The sequence below is a fragment of the Polypterus senegalus genome, chromosome 8 (genome assembly GCF_016835505.1).
Source record: "Polypterus senegalus isolate Bchr_013 chromosome 8, ASM1683550v1, whole genome shotgun sequence".
NCBI classification, from domain to species: Eukaryota; Metazoa; Chordata; class Cladistia; order Polypteriformes; family Polypteridae; genus Polypterus; species Polypterus senegalus.
The window spans coordinates 113,974,209-113,984,830 of record NC_053161.1 but is presented as its reverse complement, the minus strand read 5'-3'; positions in this window follow the sequence as shown (position 1 = coordinate 113,984,830).

The following is a 10,622-nucleotide window of genomic DNA, read 5'->3' as shown; positions in this document are numbered from 1 at the left end:
ATGTACATAAGCGGAGTGAATAAGTTTAATTTTTGTGTCATGCTAAAGGTACAGACAGGCAAACACTGTTAACTGAAAGAGAATGCTGAGAACAGTGTCATTATTGCTATTATGCTGCGTCTCATCATGCAGTAAAGCAGAACATCCTGATCAAGGCAATACACATAGTGATGTCTGCTAATGCAAATTTGCATTAGTAATCTCACAGGGCCAGACGTGATTCTCAAACAAGAATACACATCTGGGGACAACCTATTCAAAACTGTGTAGTGAAATCCTGCACTGCAAAAGCTATACCCGCAGGGCTTCTTACTAAAACACCTGACCTCACTCCTTCAGTCCTTGCATTTTTAAGCGCCGCTGGGGTTTCAGGGAGAGAGTAAAAGGTATTGAACAAAAGACTTGGCACTGAAAGAAAATAAAACAGTAAAATTGCTGTTATCCATTCAGGAGCTCAGTAGCACAAGGTAATTTGAAGCTTAATAATTAATTTGTTGTAATGAACGGTATGCCAGTGGAAACACTAGTGGGCTCCACACATATGAGAAGTGCCTCTGTCTGGTACAATAGGTTTCTGTCATTTTAACTATTGCATCATTATATGACATAACAACAGTAAATAGAGTTTAGATAAGCATTGTAGTCTATGGACATACAGCATGTAAAAATGCAGCGGCTATTTTGTCATGGCATGTTTGCATTTCCAGTTAGACTAATGTTAAAATTATTTAGTTATTTGTTTAGACGTGCAGTCGGAAGGTTGATGCTGTGCAGGCTTCTCCCTGATTTTACTGGTGTCATTAAGCGGGTTTGTTGTTTTGGGTGTTTTGAGTACTGAGATCTGTTTGTCCTTTGGCGCTTTGTCATCAGCTCTCTTAAAGTCAGTACTTTTTATGGGGGTGACACACCATTTATTTCAAATGCCTATTTTCACGAGCACAACTGCCAGTTGTTTCAAGCTTACATCAACTCCTACAATATCATCGTAACTCAAAACAAAGAGAGCAACTGTGACAACATACTGTTCAAATGTACCATTCTTCCATTGATGCCATGGAATGCCAATGTAAAATTTGATGCTACAGAAAGGGTTTTCCCTTGCATTAGATGATTTTATTATTTTTAAAATGTGTAATACTGTTTCTGTACACACAACACACATGTATATGTCTAGTAGGGCTTTTTAGGAGACTTTTCAACTGTAGACAGTTCATTATAAACCAAAGCTTGCTGTCTGTCAGACCACATTACCAAGAGCACCTCTGCTCTTTGCACTTCGAAATCTCCAGCCCTACTTTGAACGCTGCCTTCATGATGTGTTGGATTGGTTTAGAAATGTGGCACTTAGTTAGCCATCTAATTGTTGCTACCCAGTTTTAAGCACATTTCACTCATGGTTGTCTCCAGATGTACAGTGCCCTCCAGAATGGTTGAGATAAGGACACCTTTTTCATTGATTTGCCCCTCTGCTGCACAGTTTAACCTTACAAACCAATTCAGACCTGATTATAGTGAACATTTCAGACTTTCATTTTAGGGGTATTTGCATACATTTCAGTCTCACCAAGTTGAAATGACAACTTTTTCTATATGGTCCCCCCATTTCAGGGCACCATAATGTTTAGGACAATTGGAATCACAGGTACTGTATTGTGAATTTCCTCTTAGGATTAATAAAGTATCTCTATCTATCTATCTATCTATCTATCTTATACTGTATAGTGCATTTCTATCTATCTAGCTATCTATCTAGCTATCTATCTATCTATCTATCTATCTATAATTACTCGGGTGTGTTTCATTGCTTCAGCAGTGCAGGCATAAAATACCTAGGCTTGATTCTACCTGCAGACTACTTTTAGAGTCTGTAGTTGCCATTGTTTAACATTAACCTACATTTGAATACATTCAAATATTTACTTATTTTTGTGTCTTATTTGGCAGCCCGACTATAAAGATGTAGATTTCAAATATTTTCTCGGCATACAGTGACATGATTATATGTATTTACAGAACCAACCTGATAAACTACATATTCACTTACACAGCTGAGATGAGCACTCTCATAATCGCCCTCAAGCTATCATTATGCAAATGAAAATCACTCAAAATTCACAGTGGTTTCTTTAATATGTGTATGAAACCTAAAGCACTTACTTTTTGGTGAAACACTAATTCTAATCTACTGCAGACAAAATGATTTATTCAATATTACACCTACATAAATTAGAGTATCCTGCAATATTTTACATCTTTCTTTGATGCTGCATTTCAAACATTATCCTCAAACTATTTCATCATGCTTCATAAAATGATGGCTTATTTCCTGCATCTTCAGCTATATGAAGCAAGACCCTTTATTCAAAAATTGCATATACTGTAGACATAAATAATTGAGCTGCTAGGCAGTTACTACAGTAATAAGGGACTGCAATGTCTGGATTTTGATCAATCAGACTACTGGGCACGATGAAGTGAAGTACAGCACCAATACAGATGAAGTCATACCAGACTACAAAGCTCTTCTTGGCTTTATTGTGCAGGTGTGGCTGTCAAAATAACCAACCAACTTCTGCTTCAGTGAGCTGACAAATAAAGTACAATTGCTGCAGGGTAAATAATACAAACACTGCAAGACTGGAAAAATCTCACTGGGTGTGATGTATCTCAGTGATCATCCTCACACAAAAGTGCTGCCAATGTGCACTACCCACTTTAATGTTGCTAGTAAGCCAAGGTGAAGACTGTCCTTGAAAGAAACTCATATGGTCTGGTCAGATAAGGGAAGAATAGTTCAGCCACAATTATAACACAAACATTTTGACAAGGCTCTGGTAGGATGTGAGGGCTACGAGAAACCCTGATCTGATTAATCTCCATTGAGCAGGCTGGCTGAATAAAAGAACTGCACTTAGCAGCGAGTTGTTTCGAGATGCAAAATAAATGGTGTGAAAAAAAAACTTTGGACAAAATTGAATTTAATATTATGTAACATAAAAGTTGTGTGAGTTCCCCAACGATGCTTGTCCTTCTCCAGGAAATGTTTCTTTTACTAATGTGTTTTTCAATGGATGGGCATTGCCCTGACATAAATTATTAAAAATTTGGATATCTGGAAGGCTTATAGGTGAACCTTTTGTAAAGTTACATTCAAATGACCCAATCAGTTTTTCTTATGCCCACCTATGGCACATATTATTTGGGCAGTGCTTAGAGGGTACTGACCCTGAAACAGCTGTGGTTTGAAAAACAATGCTAGATGAACAAATATTTCAATAAATGACCCAGACTTTTAGAAGAAAGCCCTAACTGTTTAGGATGAATGTGTTCCACCATAAGCAGACAAAATTTGTAAAAAATGCATGCAAAGCTTATCAAATAATGTGAACAATGGAGCTCACTGGATGGTGATAAAGGAGATCAACACAGTGTTTAGCATGGAACCTCTTCTTCAGAATCTGTTTACAGTATGCTTAACCTTTTTTTATCCTTGCTTTCTGTTGTTTGCTTTTTTGAAGGTGACTAAATGTTCATCATTGATTGCAATTTTATTGTATATTTTTTGTCTTTTTTTTATCTGGATTGATTTTTGGCTTATGCTGTCAGAGTAGACAGGTTCAATCGTTGAATGAATGGATAGTTGGATGGAAAACGTTAGTTTTAAATAAGAACAGTCATAACAGTATTGTACTGATGGAGTAAAGTGGTTTAGGGAGCCATCACTCCAAAACGTGTGGCATCTCCAGGCCCCTGACCACTGTGAAGAATAGAAAGTTCACCCCAGAAGATCAGACTGTGCAGGGCTGGCTGGGCGGAGGGTCAGCCAAGGTTTGTTTTCTGTCAACTCACCCCAAGCTGATCTTTCTGTTGTCTTCTCTCTGCCTTCTGGCCACTGGGAATACAAGTTTTACTAACTCGTGTGTCCTTGTCCTTCCTGAATATCTTGAGACTGCCTGTGGCAGCTTGCTGTGGAGAGCACTCTAGGAAAACGCAATGGACAGCAAATAACTTGGGTAAAGTGTACGGATGAAATGTGGAGTTCAGATTTAAAAGGAAAACTGATCTGGTGAGATACTCCGAGGCATACAACTCGCGTTGCATCCCCTGATTACTACTAATTTATAACAATTAATCTTAAAAGAATCATACATAGACATCCAAAAAGGAATTTTGTCACTTTAGTCTTTAATCGAAGTTCCACTTGTCGCTGGGTTTTTAGATCATCTTCAAGTAGTGCAACTATCGGACTGGGAAAAAGGGCAATTTAGGAAACGAAATTTAAATGTATTTATAAGATACTTTTTTCATTGTGAAAAAAAATTAATATAACGTACAGATGGGTACATATTAAAAGGGCTGTTTTTAGATGTTCTTAGTGCAAAATCAAATATAATTCTATCCATGTGCTCAAGACTGACAATACCGTTATATGTTTAGATTGAGCGAAAGCGATCGAAGTCGATTTGACAATCAATCAGGCAATCAATTGTCTTATCAGTAATCACGTGTACTGTAGTACGATTTGCACATTGTCAGATTATTCTGATCAAATTTCATTTCTGGGATTTAATTGACGAACAGTAGCGCTGTATATGCTGCTTGCGATTGAAATACAAAGTACCTCTTACAAAAAAAAAAATAAAAATTATAGGGAAGTCCTGCTATGCCAACTGGGTAATCCTCACAATTTGTATCGGGACAACATTATAAAATCAAACTGTAGTTGCTAATCTAGACTGAATCAATCCATCAATAAAAGCTCAATGTTTCGTTACCAGTATGTCGACTTCTTGCACTTATAGCTATAAATTATTTAAACTCTGCTAATCTATAAGCATGACTGAAGTATTCGTTTGTACTTGATTTAAGTTTGCAATTTTCGATGTAAGTTTCTAATTTAAGATATGTATAACTTAATTATGTTCATATAATGACTCTCATGCAGTATGAATTGTTGTCTGCGGCACCAATGTAGCGAGCCGTTGAAATCAATCCGGACACTTTTGACCTTTACATCACACCGCTTTTATACACACGTGGTAACGCACTCTCTGCAGGGAGCCCCGCGTCCAGCGCTTGCACTCCTCCGGTCCTTAAGACTTTTGATGATGTGTGCATGTACATGTGCGAGTGTGCACAGGGAAATCTCCTGTATGACGAGTAGCTGCATGTACACCTTGACACTTTTACCTACAAAACGGAAAGATACATTTAAGTGTTTGTCCGTTGTGTGTCCACACAGCCTTGTAATGGAAAAAGCGACTTTGAAAGATGAGAGAACCCTTGAAGTGGGTGTGTAATCTTTGATTAAAAATATTTGTAAGTGTTCGATTAGTTAAATTAAAAGCATATTTTTCAATTACAATATAGAGTTTATAAAAATATACAGATGACTTATCTAAATAATAGTAATGCCTATGATGGTAATTTTTTTTTTTTATTTAAACTGTGCCGTATTTTATGAATGTGTAGTACACTGATAATTAGCTGTGTGCCCTAACTATAACTAAACGGTACAGACATTCCACCAGCATGCTGGCGCAGTATATTTGCGCAATCCCTTCCGCACTGAATAATGGGTTTGGTCACTATCTGTCTTGAGTAGGCTATGCATGTTCTCCCCTCTCTCTGTGTGTTTTCCTGTTACATTCCAATGACCAAGAAGTTGAATATCGACTCCAAACAGGCTAGCTGCGAGCGACTTTGTGAGACTAAGAATAGACGGGCCCAACGACTAAGTGCAGCCCCATTCACATTTGGTTCCAGCCTTGTGGCCCATTAGTAGCGCCCTCCCGGCATCCCACAGTGGGTAAATATACGCGCTGTTGCATATAGCCGTCTGTAGAAATTAGCTGCCCTGTAAAACTCAAAGTAGATTGATGTGGTCAGGTCGATAAGGTTTAGATTGAAGAAGCTGTCAAGTTTAACGACTGCAGTGTTCCCATTTCAGTGGTATCTGGGGGGTTCAGACCGATCTTATTTTCTCCTAATCAGTTGTTGTCAGTGCTGTCACAAAGAGGCCTTTTGTATAGGAAATATGGAATAAATTTCATTTACATGCTTTGTAAAATGATGTTAAGAGGGGAAAGCACAATATACAACGATACATCGGTGTACAAAAACGAGAGATTATAGAATAACAGTAAAATATATATTTTATTTAGTGTATTATAAAATAGTGTAATCTATACATTGTGAGTTGGTTTTGAAACGATTTTTTTGTTGTTTTTAGTCCATTAAATCACCCCAATATTTTCAGATCAGATTGCTGTCGCCCACAGCGTTTCGCACCAGCACTGAGCACAAGTCTAGGTCACACCTTAGCGGGGATGCCCATCCATCACAAGATGCTCGCAGATTAGTTGGGTGGGCCACTAAATTGGGACAGGTTAGTGTGCAGCTAGAGTGCAATACATTAATAGCCCCCCTGGTTTGCGCAGTACTACATTTGGCCAAATAAATTGCGCATAAAACATTTAATATGTACAGATAAAACATTCATATACTAATACGGTTAATAAAATATTAATACAACATACAAATGCATCGATACAAATCTAAAACATTAATACAAAAATATTAAGAATAACTGCAACATCCCCCGCGCACTTCGGGACACAACACATGCATGCTTTCCTTCTAGCATTGCTTTTATTTTTCACGCTGCGGCTGTCTGTACCCATTTTTCTTCCTTCCATAATCCCATACATACAATGTTTCTTCCAAATATCTCTTTCGACCCTTGAGCACGTTACTGTGTGCTTTATTGCCGTTTAAATAAACGTTTCTGTATTCTTGTCATTTTTGTGGCCGCATCAAGTCATTTTAAGTTCACTAGTTTTTGCTTTTACAGTTTCGCTATAACTTTGTTTAATGAGATTATATTTACATTTTCCTGTGGGTGCATATTTCAGTTTCCCGTAAGATTTAAGCAGTTTTCGTTGCCACTCGCTCATCCGTTTCCAAATTTGCGCTAAAACAATAAGTTATTGAACATAAATAGTAACGGTCACTAAATATTTCAGTCGAACTCCTATTTTTATTTAAGATGTGTCCAGCCACACATTTCGAAGTCACGGAGTATCACTCTGTCCTACAGCGTTGGTCCTTGGTAGAGAATTCAGGCTGGGATAAGCAGCCCGTCCGGGGCAGGACACACTAACACCGACTCAGATACGGCCAGTTTAAATTTAGAGGGTTGAAGTGCGGAATGAAAACTGGAATACACAAAAAAAGACAACGGCGAAGAAGAAAACAGAAATCGTGAGAACATACAAACTCCACACTTTGTGTTCGGGGATTCCAACCTGGGACGCAGTTGTTCCGCTAGTTTTTTTAAACTTGAAAGTTTAGGAAACAATCATTTAGCTCATTTGCTTTATCATTCCGTTAGGATTGCTATATGACTTTGAATCATTACAGGGTCCATTTAAACCAGGTGCGTTACATTTAAGTGCAATTCAGCGACTTGACTAAAATATCTTGAGATTCAAGTTTCAGAAATTCGCTACTGAATTTATGAACGATTTTTTTTTTGTTCAATTAGTACATTCGTGGTTGAAAATAGGGGTTGATCTGGTACACATGACGGCTGCTAGAAGCGGAAGTCCAGCATAAAACTGGCCTTTGCAGAATCGAACAGACCCTCCGTGCGCGGAGTTCATAGTTCTGACGTGTGTCGTTTATTATGAATGTCCGCGCACTGCAGTAACTGCACTTGTTACTACGTGAGTGACGCGCTCGAAACAAAGTCAGTCCGTGCACCGCCATGAAAGCCGAGCTAATCAAAGCCCGTTAATATGATCTGGAGGAGCGCTGCTGGTCTCCGCACCTGCAACTCCTAATGAGGCCTGAATGAGAGCCGCTGAATTAGCAGCTCTTTAACGGCCGAGTCAATAGACTGACTGGAACAAGTGCGCCGACAACGGAGACACGGCTCGGGAGAAGAGGGGAAATTGTGCGTTCGAGTTAAGGAAGGGCGACGTCAGTGCAGGGGTTGGAATCTAACGACTGAAAAGAACAAAAAACGACAAACACAAAACTTCATCTGATATCAGTTTATATGTTATACTTGAGTGTGGCAATAAATATAAATGGAATGAAATATTTCTGCTATGTACCAGTTCGTCCGTCTATAGGGTTAGTGTTTGCCTTACAACTAGAATGGCCCAGGCCCCCACTATCCTAATCGGAGGCTCCGTTTACAGCTGGTCCGTACCTCATTTTAGACTCTTACTGGATGAACTGTGAAGCCTGGGCTATCTACAAGTTTTAATTCAATAATGAATAGTGTAAATAAGTGTGCAGCGTCTGCACCTACACTCTTAAAAATAAAGGTGCCAAAGTGGTTCTTGAGCGTGATACCAAAGGGGGCTCATTTCTGGTTCTCAAAAGAACCATCTAAATGGAGGTTACAGTGAGAATCTTTATTTATTTAGATCTTATTGCAGGCTCCAAAATAACCATAAATAGATGATAACCAAATACCAAAAACGACCCTTACGGTATACAATAATATAGGCTGAGTTCTACTATCATGCATGGTAACCTACTAAAGATTTCACATATTAAGAACTGGCGGCATGATGGAGCAGTGCTGGTGCTGCTGCCTCACAGTAAGGAGACCTGGGTTCACTTCCCTGCATTTATTCCCTCCGGGTGCTCTGGTTTCCTCCCACAGTCCAAAGACATGCAGGTTAGGTGCATTGGCGATCCTAAAATTGTCCCAAATGTGTGTGCTGGGTGTGTGTGTGTGCCCTGCGGTGGGCTGGCACCCTGCCTGGGATTTGTTCCTGCCTTGCACCCTGTGTTTGGCTGGGATTGGCTCCAGCAGAGACCCCTGGTTTGGATGACTGACTGACATATTAAGAACCTTTTCAAAGCCCAAAGAACCAATTTTGTTTGTAAATAACCCTTCCCAAAATGAATTCAATCTTTGTAGTGTAATGACTCAGTGAGGAACCACGCAACATATTTAAGGACCATTAAAGAACTAGTATATTTAGGAGTGTATGCCCTCTGGACAGTTTGGGAACTGGACAGCTCTGAGTGGTCTGGGTAAGGCAGAAGGTTGTGTGATTCTTCTCACTCTGGGACTAGATGTCAAGGGGATTATGGATATACTGTATGTCTGTATTTAAATCCACATATTATATGAAATCTAAATACTAGAAATTCATTATTGTCAATTATTAAATATGCCTTTTACAGTCCATTGAAGGACACAATCACAGACCCAAAGTCACAAGTGGACATTTTAGAATGCCCAGTTAGCCCAACATGCAGGTGTTTGAGCTGTGCAAGGGGAAAATAAGGAAAGATCTGCGCAGAAATGGAGAACTGAAATGGTCAGGACTTTCCACATGAAGGTTCAGGTAAGAACCTTTATTTACTTAGATCTGTAACAAGCTCCATAAAAAACTAAGACAAGTTCATAATAGATTTGTGAAATACTAGTGGGTTCATGATTTTAAAGGACTCTGGCTACATACAACAACACAGGCTAAGTTCAGGTTTTCTTGATCTGTTGGGTAGAGTACTTTATATTAAAAATGTGTGTTTCTTTTTACATCTTAGGAATATTTCTAAGGCTCAGAGAACCAAATTCATATGCAAAGGATCTTTCCCAAAATGAAATGGTTCTTTGTCAAGCAGTGGTTTAAGGAGGAGTAAAGTGCTGTTCCACCACCACTATTTTTAAGAGTGCACACACGAGGAACAGAATGTGAGAGGAAAACTGGAATACCTGCGTTAAATCCCAAACACACATGGGGAGAACATGCTCACTCTACATAGACAAGGAATGGGTGGTGGATTCGAGTCAAGCGTATTGGATTCATGAGAAAACAATGCTACTCACCCTAGTGCTGTGTTAGATTATGGATGACCTGAGTTAGATTGTTGAGTTAAGATATCGTCCCAAGAAATTATATTCATCCATTACATATTCTTTGTGGTGTTAAGACTTCTACAGTATGGTCTGGATCGAGTAGCCCTTTTAGAAAATGCATTGTTTGAAAATGACTACATTAATCTATAGTGTTGTTTCATTTTATTAATCATTGGAAGACTGAGTTAATTTTTGACCACCAGTATTATTAGTGGTAGTGTTCAGTGTATTTTTTTCTGGGAATGTTGTTTGCAATATAAATGTTAAATTATTTTTAGTGAAGAATGGAATTCTTAAATATTACTGTAGTTTAATGTTGAATTTTTATAAATGAGGTGTGTGGAGAAAATCATGTGATTTGAATCAAGATGGGGGTTTGCAACTACAAGACATGAACTACGAGGGACATTCAAAAAGTTTCCGCACTTTTTTAACTCTGTTTATTAAGAATTTCGAAAACAAATGACATCACTTTTCTACATAGTCACCTTTGTTTGCGATGCAGTTTTCCCAGCATCGTACCAACTTTTTAATGCCCAATTACTGCTCCTCCCGCCTTCACCGTTTCCAATGAAAATATAAAAGTGCAGAAACTTTTTGAATGTCCCTCGTACATTGTTACTTACTGGTGAATATAATATCCTCAGTTCTAATTACAGATTAGTGTGCCCTTTTGGATGGGGTTGGTCACAGTGGTGGCAGAGTAGTTTGCATTGTTGACTTATGGATGCAG